Source organism: Cervus elaphus, chromosome 28 (genome assembly GCF_910594005.1).
Source record: "Cervus elaphus chromosome 28, mCerEla1.1, whole genome shotgun sequence".
NCBI lineage: Eukaryota > Metazoa > Chordata > Mammalia > Artiodactyla > Cervidae > Cervus > Cervus elaphus.
The window spans coordinates 25,248,636-25,269,073 of NC_057842.1; the positions used below are offsets into that span (position 1 = coordinate 25,248,636).

Consider the following 20,438-nt stretch of genomic DNA (forward strand, 5'->3'; position numbering starts at 1 on the left):
TTGTCTCCCTAGTGAATTCACTGCTGTTATAATAACTGGATATTTCTAGCCCTGCCTTCAAGCTGTCTGCCTAAATGCCAGACCGTCCCCTGGTGCTTGGCAGTATTCACAAAGGGACACCAGCACCTTATACCTGAAGCTCTGCAGACTTGACCCTTCCTGCCAACTGGAGGGGTTATATAATTCTTTTATTCTCCTTCCCAAATAGAAATTAGTGGTCCAAAATAAAATGCAATCGCCTTTCTCTAACACATCAACTGCTCATTTACAGTCAAAGTAACTATTAACCTTTACAGCTTATTTCCTTCTTCCTGTGGGTCATTCTTGTATTTGCTAGATTGTGGAATGAAGGAATTCCTTGTTATCATAAGGTTCCAATACAGTCTGGCTTTTTTTTTTTTTTTTTTGGTCTTATTTTTTGTTAAAAGAAATCACAGGCTCCAAATGGAGTCTCTTGTACTAAGCCCCAGGTTGGCGAACCAAGACTTAATATCTAACTAACTGCAGTGACGACCTCCCCCAGGAATGTAATCTTAACTAGTCAGTCTGGAAGTTTCTGGTATATAATGATGAGGTAATCTGTCACACAAACCCCTTTGTCTCCCACAGGTAGGTTATCTAAGCCTGAAAAACCCACTCCTCCTCCTCTTCTGCCTATAAAAGTCTTCCATTTTGTCCAACTCCTCACAACTACTTTCTGCTTGCCGAATGGGATGCTACAAGATTTGTGAATCATTCAATTAAGCCAAATAGATCTTTAAAATGTACTGGATGGAATTTTGTTTTTTTAACAGTGTTAGTGGCTGTGATGTGATCCAAAGTAAACTTGTAACAGCATTTGGGGACAACAAGAAATGAAGGCATGGCACCTACAAACACCTTTTTGAGCTCACTGTCTTTCTTGCCACTTCTGAGAGTCTTAGGTAAGTTCTCAGTTCTGAGCTCTGCTCTCTTTGCATTGAACTCCCAATCTAATTGGTTTTCCAATCCAGGGCAGGTCAGCTTTGAGCTGCCAGATGGTTCCACCTGGAGCCCAATTGAGCTGTCAAATGACTCTTCCCAAAGCCAAGCTTCTAGCTTTCAGGTTGTAATTCCCAGGTTTTTGAGTAGAAAATCCCCAACCCTTGATTCTTTCTGAAAATCCATGTGGGAGCTGTTAGTGGTGGCTCACAGCTCCCCATCCATGGGGAGTCCTTCAGTCCTCAGTCCCCAATTGTTGAGTTCTGCTGGTTCAATCCTTTCCCCAGTCAAGGTTCCATGGGAATTGACGGTGTACTGGGCCTTCTCTTGGCCAAAATGCAGTACTCTCTCTTGGTTACTGACAACATATTACAGTGCATGTTTGTCTGTCTGGTTTTAGGTAGATAGAAGCTAGTTAAAAGACATGGAATCTTTAATTTCCAAACAATCAAGTCTGCCACCTTCCAGCACACCTACTCATTTTATGTCTGAGAACTATAATCCCAGAAGCTGTAGAGGTCCACAAAAATGGCAACATCTTACTGTGTCCTAAGGGTTCAGCTTGGTAGCCATGGGGTAAGAGGCCTTGAAATACGGCCAGATAAAAGTGTGGTTGCACCTCATTTGTGGCTAAGATCCTGCCAAACTGCTGTCAGTTCTCAGGAGAGTTATAATGGACATCAGAAGGAATATTCCATTAGATAAAATCATTGAAAAAGTGCATTTAAAAGCAAAGTCTTCCAAATCTAACTGAATGGGATACCTATTTTCTTTTAATTTAATTTTTATTTTGTATTGGAGTATAGTTGATTTACAGTGTTGTGTTAGTTTCACGGGTACAGCTAAGTGATTCAATTATACATATACATATATTCATTACTTTTCAGATTCTTTTCCCACTCAGGTGATTACAGAATATTGAATATAGTTGAATTGAATATTATAGAAAATTGAATGTTGAATATTGAATATAGAGCTATACTGTAGGCCCTCGTTGGTTACCTATTTTATGTATAGTAGTGTGTATATATTAATCCCAAACTCCTAATTTATCCCCCCCACCTACTCTGACATTTCCCCTTTCATAAACATAGGTTTGTTTTTCAAGTCTGTGAGTCTGGGTTTCTGTTTGTAAATAAGTTCATTTGTGTCATTTTCTAGATTCCATATATAAGGGATATTGTATGATGTTTGTTTTTCTGTTTGACTTGTTTCACATAGCATAATCTAGGTCTATCTATATTGCTGCAAATGGCATTATTTCATTCTTTTTTTATGGCTGAGTAATACTCCATTACATACATGTATCACATCTTCTTTATGGGATACCTATTTTAATTAGTACGCAGAAGCCTTGAAAAGTCTGCAAGATTCCAAAATAGCTTCATTGAAAGATTTGTTGTTAAAGGCTAATGAAAAATTAACAATATAAGAGGTACCTAAGACAAAAGAACTCTGAGACTGATGTAACTCCCTCCTTCCTCATTTACTGGACTACTCTTTCTAGTAATCCTCTGGTTGAATTGGTTTTCTGCTCTACAAAGACTACAGGACCATGAATAAGAGTCTGTCAAGTTAATGGCCTTACAGATGCCCCCATATAGCCCCCTTCAGAGTTGATAAGACTACAGGATTTTTTTTCTCGTAAACTGCCACATTATTCCATTCAACTAAAATTTTAATGCCAAAGGGAAACTAAAATTAAAATTAATTTTTTAAAAAAACCTTTCCATAATGTGGTAAATATCAGAGCTACTCACTCCATTTTAAATCCTATTCAGAATCTGCAGAGGGGATCCTGATAAAGCTGGAAGAAGCTGGCTAATGGTGAAATTCTTACCAGGGTCAGCTTTCCCAAATCTGTCTAGAGTACCTGATATGTGAGTGATTGCTCAGTTAAATCCAACTCGTTTGTTGTGACCCCATGGACTATAGCCCATTAAGGCTCCTCTGTCCATGGACTTTTCCAGGCAAGAATACTAGAGTGTGTAGTCATTCCCTTCTCTAGGGGATCTTCCCGACCCAGGGATTGAACCCACATCTCTTGTGTCTCCTGCACTGGCAGGCGGATTCTTTACTACTTGCACCACCTGAGAAGCCCTACAGTACCTGATAGGGAAAGGAAAATAAAATATCCTTTACCCCCTCTTTGGGAATACATCTTGAGTCCAGTGGGTCATTCAATACTGCCAGAAATATTTACTGTTTGTCCTGGTTAAAAAATTGTCAGGGTAGTTAAAATAATTTTTTTAAAAGTCCCTCTATGGTCAAAAGTTCATCAGAGACTAGAAACTGATATTCAGAGTCTGATAGAAGTTTTTTATAAGCTCTCTCCTCATTGATGATATTGTAACTGAATGGACAGATCAACTTACAATGTAATTTAAGTTGCAACCCAGTTCCTTGAAGAATTAAAAGCAACTGTCCTTATCTTCCAGATCTCTACAAAGCCAGAAATGTGACTCTAAAAACAGTTCAAATTATTGGAGGACTTACATTCTTTCCCTGTGCCTTTGAGACATAAATATGTCATCTCATGTCCTCTGGGAACCTTGATCCAGATGATCTCCAATTTCTAAAACTAATAGAAAAGGGGACAGAGGACGTTTTAAAAATTCAAACATCTCCACAGCTTCCATAACATTACTGGTCAAGGACAAATACAAATGTAAAGTGTCTTCTCCACAAATATTAACAGGAAAAATGTTAGCCATCTGAGCAGGAAAACTTATATGATTCCAACTGTCATTTTATAACTAGTGAGTTTTATATTATTATACCTGTCTCACAGCCAAAATTTTAAAGTGAAACTACAAGGTCTCTGTTTACATTTGTCTGTACGTGTCTACATAGGTATGTTGCAGATATGTGGTATTTCCTACTGCCAAAATATTATTAAAATTAATCTGTAAAAGAGCAGTGGCCACGGGACTAGAAAAGGTCAGTTTTCATTCCAATCCCAAAGAAAGGCAATGCCAAAGAATGCTCAAACTACTGCACAATTGCACGCATCTCACGCGCTAGTAAAGTAATGCTCAAAATTCTCCAAGCCAGGCTTCAACAGTACATGAACTGTGAACTTCCAGATGTTCAAGCTGGATTTAGAAAAGGCAGAGGAACCAGAGATCAAATTGCCAACATCTGCTGGATCACTGGAAAAGCAAGAGAGCTCCAGGAAAACATCTATTTCTGCTTTATTGACTATGCCAAAGCCTTTGATTGTGTGGATCACAACAAACTGTGGAAAATTCTGAAAGAGATGGGAATACCAGACCACCTGACCTGCCTCTTGAGAAATCTGTATGCAGGTCAGGAAGCAACAGTTAAAACTGGACATGGAACAACATACTGGTTCCAAATAGGAAAAGGAGTACGTCAAGGCTGTATATTGTCACCCTGCTTATTTAACTTATATGCAGAGTACATCATGAGAAACGCTGGGCTGGAAGAAGCACAAGCTAGAATCAAGATTGCCGGGAGAAATATCAATAACCTCAGATATGCAGATGACACCACCCTTATGGCCGAAAGTGAAGAAGAACTAAAGAGCCTCTTGATGAAAGTGAAAGAGGAGAGTGAAAAAGTTGGCTTAAAGCCCAACATTCAGAAAACAAAGATCATGGCATCCAGTCCCATCACTTTATGGTAAATGATGGAGAAACTAGAAACACTGACAGACTTTATTTTTTGGGGCTCTGAAATCACTGCAGATGGCGACTGCAGCCATGAAATTAAAAGATGCTTACTCCTTGGAAGAAAAGTTATGACCAACCTAGATAGCAATATTAAAAAGCAGAGACATTACTTTGCCAACGAAGGTCCATCTAGTCAAGGCTATGGTTTTTCCAGTGGTCATGTATGGATGTGAGAGTTGGACTAAAAAGAAAGCTGAGTGCTGAAGAATTGATGCTTTTGAATTGTGGTGTTGGAGAAGACTCTTGAGAGTCCCCTGGACTGCAAGCAGATCCAACCAGTCCACCCTAAAGGAAATCAGTCCTGAATATTCATTGGAAGGACTGATGCTAAAGCTGAAACTCCAATACTTTGGCCACCTGATGTGAAGAGCTGACTCATTGGAAAAGACCTTGATGCTGGGAAAGACTGAGGCGGGAGGAGAAGGGGATGATAGAGGATGAGATGGTTGGATGGCATCACCGACTCAAATGGACATGAGTTTGAGTAAACTCCGAGAGTTGGTGATGGACAGGGAGGCCTGGCGTGTTGCAGTCCAGGGGGTCACAGAGTCGGACATGACTGAGCAAATGAACTGAACTGAAAAGAGCTCCACTTAAATGACTTTAACAAATACTTATATAAACTTAGTACTCATAAGAATTCTCAAAATTCTAATAGAAAATAACCAAAATGCCTTTCAGATTCACATGCTCTGGGGAAATATTTGATATTAAAGGTAGTTTAAATTTGTTGGTTTGATTAAAATAGACACATCTTAGAGTAATCAATATTGAATATAAAGTAAACATACAACTTTTATTCTATCTAGGTTTATTAATTAAAATAAGTTAATTTTACAAAATCTGTCAACAAGAAAATAATTTGGTGTGATGAAATTTCCATAAGGAATCTAATCCTTAATTGATAAAGATAAGTAAATTAAATAGATGTAAGTAGGATAAAAAGTTGATTGGTCAATTTTTAAAATAATTTCCCCAAATATTTTTGGTAACTTAAAACTTTGAAGTTTTGCTAAGTTAAGTGATGGTTAAACTCCTTGAATATCCAGATTATTTCCAAATAAGATAAAACACTGAAACATTAATTACTATAAGTTTACCCATTTCTTGCTTTGTTTTACAGAGGAATTAAAGATATTTTAGATTGTAAATAAACACATTTAATGCCATTCTGAGAACTTTTCTGTAAGAAAGCACGTGTTTCAAGAAATTATAAAAAATATTTATAAGTTTGCCAGTAAATAGAATGCTAATATAAAAGACAGTTCATAAGTGCTTGTATCTTAGTTTATACTAGAAAGAAATTTGATGTTTTTATTGTTTACAAATGCTAATATATGCAATTGTAACTACCAGAAATAAGGGAAAGGAATTTCATGTGTGGTTAGAACTGGTTAAGATGGGAATAAATTTAATTAAGTAAATGAGTTTTAACATCAAAAGTAAGCTGGTGCAAAGTTATTTTGGACTATTAGTCTGCTCTTGATAACAACAGACTGCAAACGGTTTTTGTTTACCTTTTGAATAATCTGCCTAGGAAAAACAAAGATCTTGTGCCTGCCAAAATAATCACTATGTTCCAAGTCATCTTTATCAGGTTTTGATTACTTAAGTAAACCCAATCTTTACAACTTTAAAAGAATTAAATTAATTTCAAAACTGTACCATTCTGTATTTGCCTGTGAAGTCTGTCACTTTGGTTAAATAGATAACTAAGTATTGTTTCATAGTGACAGGATCCTATTTGATCCAATAGGATCCTATGATCCTATTTGGCCAAGTATCTTAAAATTTTTTGACATTTTTGACAAACTTCCCAGAAATCGAATTTTAAATGAAATCTTTCACTGTTGTTGTTGTTCAGTCCCAAAGTCACGTCCAAATTTTTGTGACCTCATGGAATGCAGCACACCGGGTTTCCCTGTCCTTCACTATCTCCCAGAGTTTGCTCAAATTCATGTCCAGTGAGTCAGTGATGCCATCCAACCATCTCATCCTCTGTCATCCCCTTCTCCTCTTGCCCTCAATCTTTCCCAGCATCAGGATCTTTTCTAACGAAACGGCTCTTCGCATCAGGTGGCTGAAGTATCAGCGCTTCAGCATAAATCCTTCCAATGAGTATTCGGGGTTGATTTCCTTTAAGATTGACTGGTGTGATCTCCTTGCTGTCCAAGGGGCTTTTAAGAGCACCATAATTTGAAAGCATCAACTCTTCGTCACTCTACCATCTTTATGGTTTAGCTCTCACATCCATACATGACTACTGGAAAGACCATAGCCTTGACTAGATGGACCTTTCTCGCAAAGTGATGTCTTTGCTTGTTAATATACTATCTGGGTTTGTCAAAGCTTTCCTGCCAAGAAGCAATTGTCTTTTAATTTCAGGGCTGCAGTCACCATCTGCAGTGATTTTAGAGGCCAAGAAGAGGGAATTTGTTACTGCTTCCACCATTTCCCCTTCTATTTGTCATGAAATGATGATGGGAGCAGACGCCATGATCTTAGATTTTTTTTAATATTGAGTTTTAAGTTGGCTTTTTCACCCTCCTCTTTCACCCTCATCAAAAGGCTCTTTAGTTCCTGCCATTAAAATGGTATCATCTATATATCTGAGGTTGTTATTTCTCCCAGCAATCCTGATTCCAGCTTGTAACTCATCCAGCTCGGCATTCTGCATGATGTGCTCTGGGTATAAGTTAAATACACAGGCTGACAATGAGCAGCACTGTTGTACTCCTTTCTCAGTTCTGAACCAGTCATGTGTTCCATTTCAGGTTCTAACTGTTGCTTCTTGACCTGCATGTGGGTCTCTCAGGGGACAGGTAAGATGGTCTGGTATTCCCATCTCTTTAAGAGTTTTGTACAGTTTGTTATGATCCACACAGTCAAAAGGTTTAGTGTCGTCACTGAAACAGAGGTAGATGTTTTTCTGGAATTCTCTTGCTTTCTCTAATGATCCAGCGAATGTTGGCAACTTGATCTCTGGTTCCTCTGCCTTTTCTAAACCCAGCTTGAATATGTGGAAGTTCTCGGTTCACGTAAAGTTGAAGGCTAGCTTGAAGGATTTTGAGCATAACCTTACTAGCATGGGAGATGAGTGCAACTGTCCGGTAGTTTGAACATTGTTTAGTATGTTCGTATCACTGCCTTGTCATGGAGAAGAGGCTTGTGCAACTCAGTGAAGCTATGAGCCATGCTGGGTGGGACTATCCAAGACAGATGGGTCATACTGGAGAGTTCTGACAAAATGTGATCCACTGGAGGAGGGAATGGGAAACCACTCCAGTATACTTGCCATGAGAACTCCATGAACTGTACAAAAAGGCAAAATATATGACCTTGAAAGATGAGCCCCCCAGGTCAGAAGGTGTCCAGTATGCTACTGGGGAAGAGTGGAAGAGAACTACTAATAGCTCTGAAAGAAGGAAGTGGCTGGGCCAAAGCGAAAATGATGCTCAACTGTGGGTGTGTCTGGTGATGAAAGTAAAATCCGATGCTGTAAAGAACAGGATCGCATAGGAATCTGGAATGTTAGCTCCATGAAATCTTTTTTACTTCAAGCTAACTGCAGCATAGTTCAGAGGGCCTTTGGAATATCTCAAAAGATTTGCTCTCTGTCCTTCTGTTTATAAGGGCAAATTAAACAAATTAAACTTAGTTGATATGTTAAATTACATGGGAAGCATTGCCAAATAAATAATATTAAACCCTCATGTTTTGTCTGTATAGATATGTAAGTGTGTCCTCAAAATTATGTATTAATAAAACTCCTGCAAATCTGATAAGTCCTAGTATAACATTATCAGACATAATTCCAGTTATTATCCTCAAATATTGTATGTTCCAGAAATAACCAAATTTTCTTGTCAATTCCATTTTAATAAACTCTCATCAAATCTTTAATAACAGGCACTTTTAAGTCTTTTGTCATTGACAGAGAGCTATTGTTTTATTCTGATGCTTTGGAAAAAGTGTTCCTACAGAAATGCTGTATTTTCAAGGGGATTCATGGAAAGAACTCATGACAAGTACACGTTTCTGATAACTTTAAGACCATAAAACTGAACTAGTAAGAATTTCTAGAACTAACCTAGATGCCCATCAGCAGATGAATGGATAAGGAAGCTGTGGTACATATACACCATGGAATTTTACTCAGCCGTCAAAAAGAATTCATTTGAACCAGTCCTAATGAGATGGATGAAACTGGAGCCCCTTATACAGAGTGAAGTAAGCCAGAAAGATAAAGAACATTACAGCATACTAACACATATATATGGAATTTAGAAAGATGGTAACGATAACCCTATATGCAAAACAGAAAAAGAGACACAGAAATACAGAACAGACTTTTGAACTCTGTGGGAGAAGGTGAGGGTGGGATGTTTCAAAAGAACAGCATGTATACTATCTATGGTGAAACAGATCACCAGCCCAGGTGGGATGCATGAGACAAGTGCTCCAGCCTGGTGCACTGGGAAGACCCAGAGGAATCGGGTGGAGAGGGAGATGGGAGGGGGGATCGGGATGGGGAATAAGTGTAAATCTATGGCTGATTCATATCAATGTATGACAAAACCCACTGGAAAAAAAAATATAAATAAAAAAAAAAATAAAATAAACAGAAAAAGTACATGGGACTAAATGAACTGAGGAAGGAAAATACTGCTGGTTTCTTAACGTTTTGTTTGTCTAGATGAAAGAAACCTTCTATTTTCTTTTAAAGCTATCAGCAATCTGGTAAAATACACTTTTGTGAACAAAGGTGAAATATTTACTTTTTCTCTCTACTTTGAGCCCTGTAAAATTTTGACAACTCTTGAGTATTCTTTCCACAGCAACATAGTTATTTACCTGAGTTAAATAAAAATCTGGTCTCTTTGTAATAGGACACAATTAGAAACACTGGATATATATTAATAATGGAGGCTCTGACTGGAATATTTTATTTGAGAGAGATACGTATAGACTCAGATATGACCAGACAGTTTTAGGAGACTGCTTGACCTTTGGCTTGGCTTCCTGGCTTCAAGCAATTTTTGAGTTTGATTTGAGAATCCTTATGAAAAGTACTAGAAAATTAGTCTTAAGAAGAGCTTATAAGGTCAATTACTATTCTTATCATAGTTATATAAGTAATCAATCCAAATTTAATGCAAAAAAATTAGTTTTTGCTGTGATTATCCTTGGAAAAAAGAAACAAGAATACCTGTAAAAGAAAAACTATGCTTTCACCTTTGTCTATATTAGATTTTAGTCCCACTAATTGTCTTTAAGGTTTTGTAATACACCTGTAAACTGGACTGGATCCTGAATTCTTCTAGCTTCTTCAAATGTCTGGCTATGACTCTCCAAAGTAATGTTTCCAATTTTTTCCCACCTTTCTGATTTGGAATCAGTAAGAACAAAGTCTCCCCCTGGATCTCTTTGAGAGGGACTATATCAAGATCTCTTTACTACTCGTGTGGCACAAACCTCAGGGACTGTACATATCACAGCTAAAGGGAGCTCTGCCTGACATCTGGTTTTGTCCAAAGGCTGGAGCTGTCCAAATCAAACTGACTAGGAAGAGAAGGAGTTGACATTGAGGCAAACTGCTTCTTTCCAAGATGCTGGATTAAGTCCTCCTATTTTAACTGAATATGAGTCCCTTTGTTCTTCCCTTTCTGTCCTTTAATTTTGCATTGACCTGGAAAGATAACACATCACTTGTATCTTTCAAGTCATTGTTAAGGGGTGGTGGGCAGGGGAGGTAAACTCTGGTACTTAGAACCATTTTTATTATTATTTCAGGTTAGGGGAAAAACAAACCAGCCCTTGACTCAAACAGGCAAATAACAACTATCCCTTTGAGTGACTCTATCAACACGAGTTGACTGGAGTGGTCTGTACTAGATTATTCTAGTGCCTGATCAGGCAATGCCTCTTAGGTCATCTAATGGCGCCCCTAACTGTTCACAAATGAACTGGGACATCTCATTGATCAACTTCCCTGGAGTTGCCTCATCCAGCTGGAAAGGACTTATGAGGAGGTTCTGTGATTCCAGATTCACACCCTTTGGTAGGTCCCTACTTCTCTGGTTAGGAGTAAATTACAAAGGAGGCTATAGTCAGGAACCCCTTCTTAGCTCAAAAATATTGCACTTTGCTGCTAAAGCAGTAGATGCCCAATAACAACCCTTGGTCCCCCTGGCTAAAGTTGCTCTTGAGGATAGGATAGCTCTGGATTACCTTTTAGCTGAGCGAGGAGGCGTCTGCGTTGTGGCCAGTACCACCTGCTGCACCTGGGTTAAGACTTCAGGGTAAGTTGAAACTCGGGGACAAGAGCTCACTGAGCAAGCTGCCTGGCTTAAAAACTTGATGCCTTCATGAGGGTCCGTCTGTGACTTTGATTAGCTTGTGTCTTGGGCACCATGGTTCTGAAGGGCACTCCAGACACGGGGGATTACCCTGCTTAAGACAGTTATAGTCATCTCCCTGGTGAACTGTGTTCTCTCAAAGGCTTTAAATGTATGTTCACTGCTGTTAACCACCAGGTAGATGATCTTAAGACTGGAACATAAGAGAAGGAATGAGGAAAATGATTAATATAAAGATTATGAACCTAAAGCCATGATCTATGAATATCACAGGGATTAAGCAAAAACACCATGGCCCATGGACACCACACAAGGATCAACAAAACTGTGAGAATCGCAGAGTCGTGGCTAAGAGTGATGCTGATGCCTTCAATTTTGATCACATCTCTCAGTTAAGCTAAGAGTCTGATCAAAAAGGGGGAACTGTTAGAAAAGAAATGACAGGCCCCATGTGGACGCTCTAGTCTAAGCCTCAGGTCAGCAAACCAAGACTTAACACCTAACCTAATTACAGTGACAGCCTCCCACAGGAATGTTGTCTTACTGGTCAGTCTGGAATTTTCTAGTCAGCCCTGGTGAGGTAATCTGCCTCAAATTCTCCCTCTGTCCCTAAAAGACAGGTTACCTAAGCTAAATCTTAAAAACCTATGCTTTTCCCCTTTCTGCCTATAAAAAGTTGTCCATCTCATACAGCTCCCTGGAGCTCCTTGCTCCTTGATGGATAGGATGCTGCCAGATTCATGAATTGTTTAATAAAACCAACTGGATCTTTAAAACTCACTTGACTGAATTTTTTTTTAACACTTTATACTTCCTCCCTTCACACCACACCCACACAGATGGCACACATCTGCCTGGGCATCTGGGTTCAATCTTTCTAGTCTATAACTTCCACACCCTCTTCTCTGGACCAAGCTCCTAACAATTGATCCAGGCCCAGGTAACCCCCAGCTCCTTTGTGAAGCTTCCTGGTCAACCACCTGCATCACTTCTTCCTCTGAACTCTTGTAGTGATTGCTGTTCACAAACCGGGTCTTTTCAAACACTTAGGTATAAGTTTTCATGTATGTTTTATCTTCCTCAGTTAGACTGTAGGTTCCTCAAGGTACAAATTTTTTTGTTGTTCGTTGTGTATTATTCCACCATGTGTATATTTATATGTAGCATACTTAGTGCTAAGTAAATATTTGTGACTAATTTGTGACTAAATATTTGTGGCTAAAGAGGATACAGTTAGGAATAAAATTAAGTAATGAAATCTGTATTCAGATACAACATGAATATTTCTGCCTCTGGAATTTAAGAGTGTGTATGTGTGTGTGTGTGTGTGTGTGTGTGTGTGTATGTGTGCATGTGTCAAACAGAGAGGCAAAACATTTATAATTTAAGCAAATAACCTGAACTTTTTTTATATAAGAAGATATCCTAGGAATTTTTTTTTTTTACCAACAGTGGCTCAATTGGGCTTTATTGAGTGACTTCTTCAAGGATTTCTATCTAAAGATGTTATATTTTCACCAACAGTCAATGAGAAGAAGAATTTATTAACAATGATCACTTTGGGTAATAAGTAACACATTCTTCACCGTACACAATAGAATAAAGTCCAGGTAGTTTTAGCAGTTAAAATTTTTTTTAATTAGAAAAACTATTTAACAAACCTCTGAGAGGACACCTTCTAAATTTAAAACAGTAGAAATCACCTATGGCTGATTCATGTTGATATTTGGTAGAAACCAACACAGTACTGTAAAGCAATTATCCTTCAATTAAAAATAAATAAATTTAAAAAAAAACACTAGAAATCATCAAGAGATAAAATCTCCCAGATTAAATTATATAACAATTTAAAATTCTGCATGGGAATTTAAAAATTAAATATTTAAAAACCAGCAATAAATTAGAACAAATTTTCTTACTAAATAAAATTTGTCTATAATGATAGACACTGTGGATATTGCATAGGGGGAAGAATATGAACTTTGGAATTAAGAGATGAACGTAGGATGTGTGCTAAGTTGCTTCAGTTGTGTCCGACTCTGTGTGACCCTGTGGCCTATAGCCTGCCAGGTACCTCTGTCAATGGGAATTCTCTAGGCAAGAACACTGGAGTGGAGATTGCCATGCCCTCCTCCGGGGATCTTCCCCAGCCAGGGATCGAACTCACATCTCATCTCCTGCATTGGAAAGCAGGTACTTTTTTTTTTTCCCTTAACCACTGGTGCCATCTGGGAAGCCCTGAACCTAGTTAATTACTAGTTGTGTGCCTTTAGACTAATTAAGTGCTATGCGCTCCTTTTTCTCATCAACAAAGAAGAAATGGAAGGGCTCTCTCAGAGTGTACTTTAAAAAAGGTAAATTTGTAAGAGTTTGGGACAAAGGCCAGGCATATAATAGTCATTTAATAAATGGTAGGTTTAGATTTATTACACAAGAATCACTTATACAAAATAAAATAGGACCTTTAGAATGCCAGTTACTTGGGGCAAGGATCTTTGTTTTGTTCACTGCTTTTATTCCTAGTGCCTAGAACAATATCAGGCACATATTAAGATTCAATAAATGTTCCCAAACATAGGGTGAAAGCTTTAAATATTTTACCGCTGGATATATTTGCTATAAAGTTTTTAGAGGCACTCTTCATAAAATTAAAGGAGTTGCCTATCATAAAATTAGGGGGGTTTCCTCTGTTCCTAGGAAAATCCTAGGAAACTAAAATCCTAAAAACTAAAATCCTAAAAAAACTGTGACTAATTTCCCTTAAAAAAAAAAAAAAACTGTTACTGGGTATTAAATTTCATCTAATAATTTTCCTGTACCTATTACAAAAATCATTTTATTTTACTTTTTAAATTCTGCAAATATGATGAATTACATCAATTGAATTTTGCATATAAAATGATTTTTGCCTTCTTTGAAAAATCTTAACACTGCCCTGTGTTTTTTTTTTTTCACTGTAGTACTCTTAGGTTTTATTATTAAGGTAATGCAGACCTAATAAAGAAAGTCCATAAGGAAGTGTTCATCTTTTTTCAATTTTCTGGAAGAGTTTGGTAAGGCTACTTTAATTTCTACTTTAAATAACTGGAGAAACTCTCTGATACAGCCATTTGTGTCTAAATACTTCTTTGCAAAAGTTTCTAAATTATAGATTCAATTCTACTATTTGACAAAGCACTATTCAGGTTTCCCATTCATGTGTCTTATATGGTAAGTTGCTTTCTGGTAAGTTTTCAAAAGTTACTTGGATTAGTTTCTCACTACCTCTTCTTGCCTCATATCAGTGTGGTTACGTTATTCATTGAGATAAGTAATATCATTTGTTGGTGCTTCTACACTATTTTGGGCCATTCTCAAACCTGTTTTTTGTTGTTTTTTTAAAATATGTGAAACAGAATTCAGAGAATTCTAAATGTTAGATTTATATAAAAAAAGTCTTTTCAAAGAGTTATCCTTTCCCCATTTCTTCTACTTTATTCTCATCCCTTTAAGATTCTGTATCTTTCCTATACAAAATGTAGCCTAATTCTATCACACAGAAGTAACATACTATACTCTTTTTATTTTGATTCTATCACTTAGCAATATATCCTAGAAATCCCTTCATATTAGTTCACAGAGCTCTGTCTTTTTCTTTTGATAAAGCTGCATTGTTGCATAGATCTCCATTCTGTGGATGTATCTGGTTTATTTAACCATTCTCCTATGTATGAACGTTTTAGTTGTTTCAAATATTTTGCAACTATAAACAATGCTGTGATGTGGGGGTTTTTTTGTTTGTTTTTTGGTTTTTTTTGTCTTGGAGAAGGCATGTCCAAAGGTTTAATTCTCAGAAACTGGCATTGCTGGGTCAAAAGGTACACTCATGTGTAGTTTTGTTATCTCCTTGCTTCCTTCTATTCAGGTCCAGCGTCTTTGTGCCTTGCTGCAGGGATGCTGATGTTGCTGGTCTGGAGCCTTTGTCAGCCTTAAAATAATATAGTTTTATATTATCGAAGGTGTGTCCTCAGGTGAAATTCACGAAGTGAGATCTGTGGCTCAAGAGATAAGTGAGTCTGTGGTTTTCTCAGATGTCGCCCTTTCTCTTCTAAGCATTGCAGGCAGATTACCGCTGAGTCACTGGGGGAGCCCTTTAAATGGTTATACCAGTTTGCATTCCCACCACCAATGGGAATGCCCCCAGGATGGGCTGTCATATGCTTTTTAATGTTTTCCCGTGCTATGGTCTGAATGCATACCCTCGAAATTCACATGTTAGAATCCTAATACTCTTTGTGGTGATATCAGGAAATGAGGTGTTTGGGAGGTCATTAGGTCATGAGAGCAGAACCTTCATGAGTGGGATTAGTGCCCTTATGAAATAGGCCTGAGAAAACCCCCTTGTCCCTCCTGCCACGTAAAGTTACAGGGAGAAGATGGACATCACTGAGGAAGCAGGCTTTCACCATACACCAAATTTGGCAGCATCATGATCTTGGACTTTCCAGCCCCCAGAGCAGTGAGAAATAAATGTATGTTGTTTATAAGCCACCTAGTAGTAGGAGAAGGGGACAGCAGAGGATGAGATGGTTAGAATGCATCACCAACTCAATGGACATGGGTCTGGGTGGACTCCAGGAGTTGGTTGGCAATCTCCTTTCTCTTGAACATCTCTATTCACCAGGAGTAACAGCAACCAGCATTAAGTTGTTCCAGTTTACTGATGATTCCACTGACTGAAAAGATGCCACCTCTAGGGATATTTTCCCATCATCATGTGCCAGAGAATGTTCCAGACTGTGGGTGCCTCTAAGTTAAGAACTGTCTTCCAAGGAGCTTGATGGGCAACTCCCAAGGAGGCTGGAGAGTCTAACTCTGAAATCACTGACTGATGGTCAGAGGAAATGATGGTGCTTCTGAGAAAGTGGGTGTCATGGCCCTCAGCAAATTGCACCCCTCTAATGCAGAGATTTGCTGGTTGGTGCAAACACTGAGCTTTCTCCCAACCCAAGTCAAGGCTCTTGGGACCCAGGTGTACTCTCTTTAATGAAGGAGCAGGGCAGGCTCTTTGTCCCCTGCTAGGAGTGGCACCTTCTTATGGCTCTCCTGCATCCTATTCGGTCAGCTACAGATGCCTGCAACCCTGTGGGAGTGACATATTTTAACCCCTGGGCCCTGATATAGCATTCCCCACCCTCAAAAGATCACTGATGCTGAAACAGCACAGTTACTTCTATAAACAGATAATTCCTGAGTGGACACCCCCAACCAGCATGTGAAAAGCTTCCCAGGGACTTTTTAATATATAAAATAATGTAGGAAAGAGACAGGAAGCAAAGGAAGGAAGTTTAAACAGACTGGGGTGATAGAATGCCTTCTAAATTCCCTGGTGGCTATTTCTGCCTGGGTAGTCCATTTGAATTCTGATTAGTTCTTTATTACTTAGTAAGCACCCAACTGCTAGAAGAGCTGAGTTCTTTAAATCATCCAATATTCTTGCCACCTGTGAAGATTTTTTTCATTTGGAAAAAGGAACACTAAAACCAATGGCAAAATGGAGAGAGTTGCATGATTTAGATATTTGAATTACCCCCAAGTGTACTCCCAAATAGCTGTGTCCTGTGTATGGTAAATGATTATGCAAATGTAAAGTATAACACTAACCAGCTACTTTTTTGGTTCACAGTTTGAATCCCACAGATTAGTAGAACAACTTCTCAAATAATGAAAAATCAACACATAAGCTAAGTATCTGGCACAGAGTAACTGCTCAAATGGTTTCTGAGGGAGCTGGAATTTTATGAAAAATTTTATGTGCAATTACATAAGTACTTTTTCAGGACAGAGAGTCCATCATCTTTTCAACAGACTATCTTGCCACCCCAAGATGTTAGGTTATAGCACTTAATCTGTGCTAAGTACTGAACATATAATAAAACAATAGTCCTTCCATTATGCCATTTCACACTTCTCCTAAATAAATAACATGATCCTTGCCATAATCTTAATGACTATTTAAAACAATGAAAACAAAGATGTCTAAACATTAAATTAGTACATTTACAATGTCCTTGAACACTTTATCTTTTGCTTGAAAAAAAATTTTGTCCATTTTTCTTAACAATAAACAGTTTTCTCTTCCTAACAGTGTTTCCCTCTAGGGATATTCATTTTAGAAAAAACATATATTTTTATAAATATGAACAAAATAGATTTTAACTTTTAAAAAGTTTCTATCAATCATCATACTTTTGGGGGAATAATAAGCCTATTTGCTAGAAAACTCAGATGTCCTTACATTTCAAGTGTTTATTTATTTGAAAAATAGGCCATTAAAAGTAATGGATGAGTATGGAGATGAATTATAAGATACTTACAGAATTTTTTAAAGGAACATAGGTGGCTGGCAGGATAAAGAGAAGAAATATGATAAGAATCTAAAGAACGAGTGAGTATTTGACATTTCAACAGCTCAAGGCCATATAAATTACTTCCAATCAGAATTATTAATTTAAATTCTAGGCCCTCAAGCAAAATGTCATAATGTAAGAGAAACTGTGATATGCATCTTAGGATTTAACTCTGACCAACAAAGGAGAACTTGGTAGCAATGTGGGAGTGACAGAAACAGGGAAAAGAGACCATGTCATCCTGGAACTCACAGAAGAAAGGAATGAAGTGCTGGACATTTCTGGACATACATTCCAGATTAACTGAACAGCTGACTTCAAAAAGTTCCAGGAAGAATAAGTACATGACAACAGCCAGAGACACAAGGAGAAAAATGACTCACAAAGATCAAAGATCCTGAGCAGTGAAATTCTGACTATACATCCAGATGATTCAAAAAGAGATGCAGGTAGGCGTGATGGACATCAGGAGAAATGATCATGGCTGTATGGGGAGCTCTCTGATAAGCTCAGGCTTTCAAAGGACAGAAGTCAAACATGGGGGGTAGCAAGAAAAAAAAATAAAGGCAAGTAGAAACCATAGCACTAACTGTCAGGAATAACTCAGGGAAGTCAAAGACCAAAGTGAGCAGAGACTTGAGGGTGAGAGTATGTTATTTAAAGCACTTGATAGGAACATCCCTGGTGGTCCAGTGGTTAAAGAATCCACCTTGCAATATGAAGATAAAAGTTCAATCCTTGGTGGGGAAATAAGTCCCTACATATCAGGGAGCAGCTAAGCCTGCATGCCACACCTAGAGAGCTTGCATGGTGCAACTGAGACCCAACATAGCCAAATAAACATCTTTTATAAAAAAGCACTTGATATATGTCGGGCAGTACAAACCACGAAGTCTCAGTGTGGAGTTGCTATTTCTTTCACTTTAAAGAGGAGATTCAGTCAGTGAAGTTGCTCAGTCGTGTCCGACTCTTTGCGATCCCATAACTGTAGCCTACCAGGATCCTCCATCCATGGAATTTTCCAGGCAAGAGTACTGGAGTGGATTGCCATTTCCTTCTCCAGGGGATCTTCCCGACCCGGGGATCGAACCCAGGTCTCCTGCATTGCGGGCAGACGCTTTACCATCTGAGCTACCAGGGAAGCCCTAAAGAGGAGAAAACAAGCGCAAAAAGGTAAAGCTGCTTCAGTGATATCATATACCTGTTAAGCAGTGGAACAGCGCTTTCAAACCAGTGAAGGACACTTTACTCCTTCCTTCCTTATCTTGCGTGCGGAGGAATATCCTTTAATCTCGGCTTTTCCCCATCTCTCTCACTCCCCACCTCCACAGTGGTGGTGAAGGACCAAAGAGCTGATTAGTGGGCTTAGAAGGAGAAACTGTGCTAACTAGCCCTACCTTCTCTCTTGGGAGGGCTGCCTTTGCAAGCAATGCTCTCAGATTCCCTGAGCCTTGAGGTAACATAGAGGTGAAGGTGCTGTCCTCTTGGAGGTCTGCAGTGGTCCAGAGCTGCCCGTGACTGATGGAGAGCGTCTCTCAAATCCTGAGGCATAGTTCCAGCCCCCTGGCTGCGAGATACATCATCTCCAACATTAACCACACAGATGACAGTTCTCTTTTCCATAGGTTTCATTTTAGGGGGAGTCCTAGTCTCAATTGGCTCAGAATATAGACTTTTCAACCAAGCCCTGTTTTGATGACCTCAAGTTTGAGCCCCTAACCACTTAGCAATGCCATTCTGATTACATTTTGTCTAAGATGGGATAAGGTTTACAGAGGGAAGAGAGAATTGTCATTTTGTGACTATCTTTCCCAGAAAATGGAATATTTTTCTAAACTAGAAATGGCAAGATGTGACTAACAGAAAACTGGAAATCAAGATAAGAGAGGTGCTAATAAAAGACCCCATCAATTCTTTGAATCAAGTCAATTCTTCAGACCCAGAAAAATGATACTGTAGCCAAATTAAATGGCTTAGATTACTACCTCAGAGGTATTTTCATTCACAGTTGAGAAGTTGTAGAGTATGGAAAAATGTGTCCAGAAGACTAGAGGTGGGCAAATATCTCCAGTTTTCAAAAGGCTGTGAAAATGGGAAAATCTCAGAAACTACAACTAGTAAGTATTGGGGCTTGACATCAAGCCTCAAGAAATTTATAGAACAGGTTTGTGAGAAAAGGATATAATGAAAAACTGTAGTCAAGGTGTGTTCCACTAAAATAGTAAGTTGTTCTGCAGACTTGTGGTTGCCAAGGAAGAGGGAGTGGATGGATTGGGAGTCTGGGATTAATAGATGCAAACTATTATACATAGAATGATAAATGACAAAGTCCTACTGAATAGCACAGGGAGCTATAGTCAATATCCTGTGATAAACCATAATGGAAAAGAATATGAAAAAGAATGTGGATCTATATGTTTGTATGTGTAACTGAAACACTTTGCTGTAGAGCAGAAATTAACACTCTGTAAACCAACTGTACTTCAGTCAAATAAATTTTAAATAAATGAACTGTTCTGGATTTATTCCATTAACATGTTAGATAAGTTTGCTTAGTTGCTCAGTCATGTCTGACTCTTTACAGTCCCATGGACTATAGCCAGGCTCCTCTGCCCATGGAATTTTCCAGGCAAGAATTCTGGAGTGGGGTGCCATTTCCTACTGATGCGTTTATCAAGAAATGCTAAAAAATATATAGCATATCTTAATTTCAGCAAAAACAATGGGCAGAGATTTCATAATATACCTGATCTGATGGTGGAAAAGGAGATGCATGGTTACACTGGTAAATAGTGTGGCCCCTGGAAAGTAAGTCAGAGTGAACGTGAGTGACATTTGAGAGGTGAACCGGGTCTTGGCCTTCTCATTGTCATGTTGTACAGACCATGCACACACAATTTTCTGCTTGTCAATTTTGTCTCAATAAAGCTGGGGAAAAAAGTAAATACAATCTCTAAGTAACATTTAAAGAAGAAAAAGCCCCAAATCATGGCAAGATGTAACATTTCAATGCACTCCGTAACAGTCAAGTGACA

At 38.4% G+C, this 20,438-nt stretch overlaps 1 protein-coding gene across 2 annotated transcripts in view; it reads right to left on the reverse strand.

The window, feature by feature from the left end:
* Positions 1 to 20,438, reverse strand: part of LOC122685281 — a 374,369-nt gene that overhangs the window by 101,538 nt on the left and 252,393 nt on the right. Inside the window, exon 4 of one of the 2 annotated variants that reach the window (XR_006338326.1) lies at positions 3,457 to 3,541. The exons of the other annotated variant lie outside the window; for it this stretch is intronic. The gene's annotated coding sequence lies outside the window, so the exon portion shown is untranslated. The remainder of the gene's footprint in view (positions 1 to 3,456; positions 3,542 to 20,438) is intronic. 2 annotated transcript variants of the gene reach the window in all.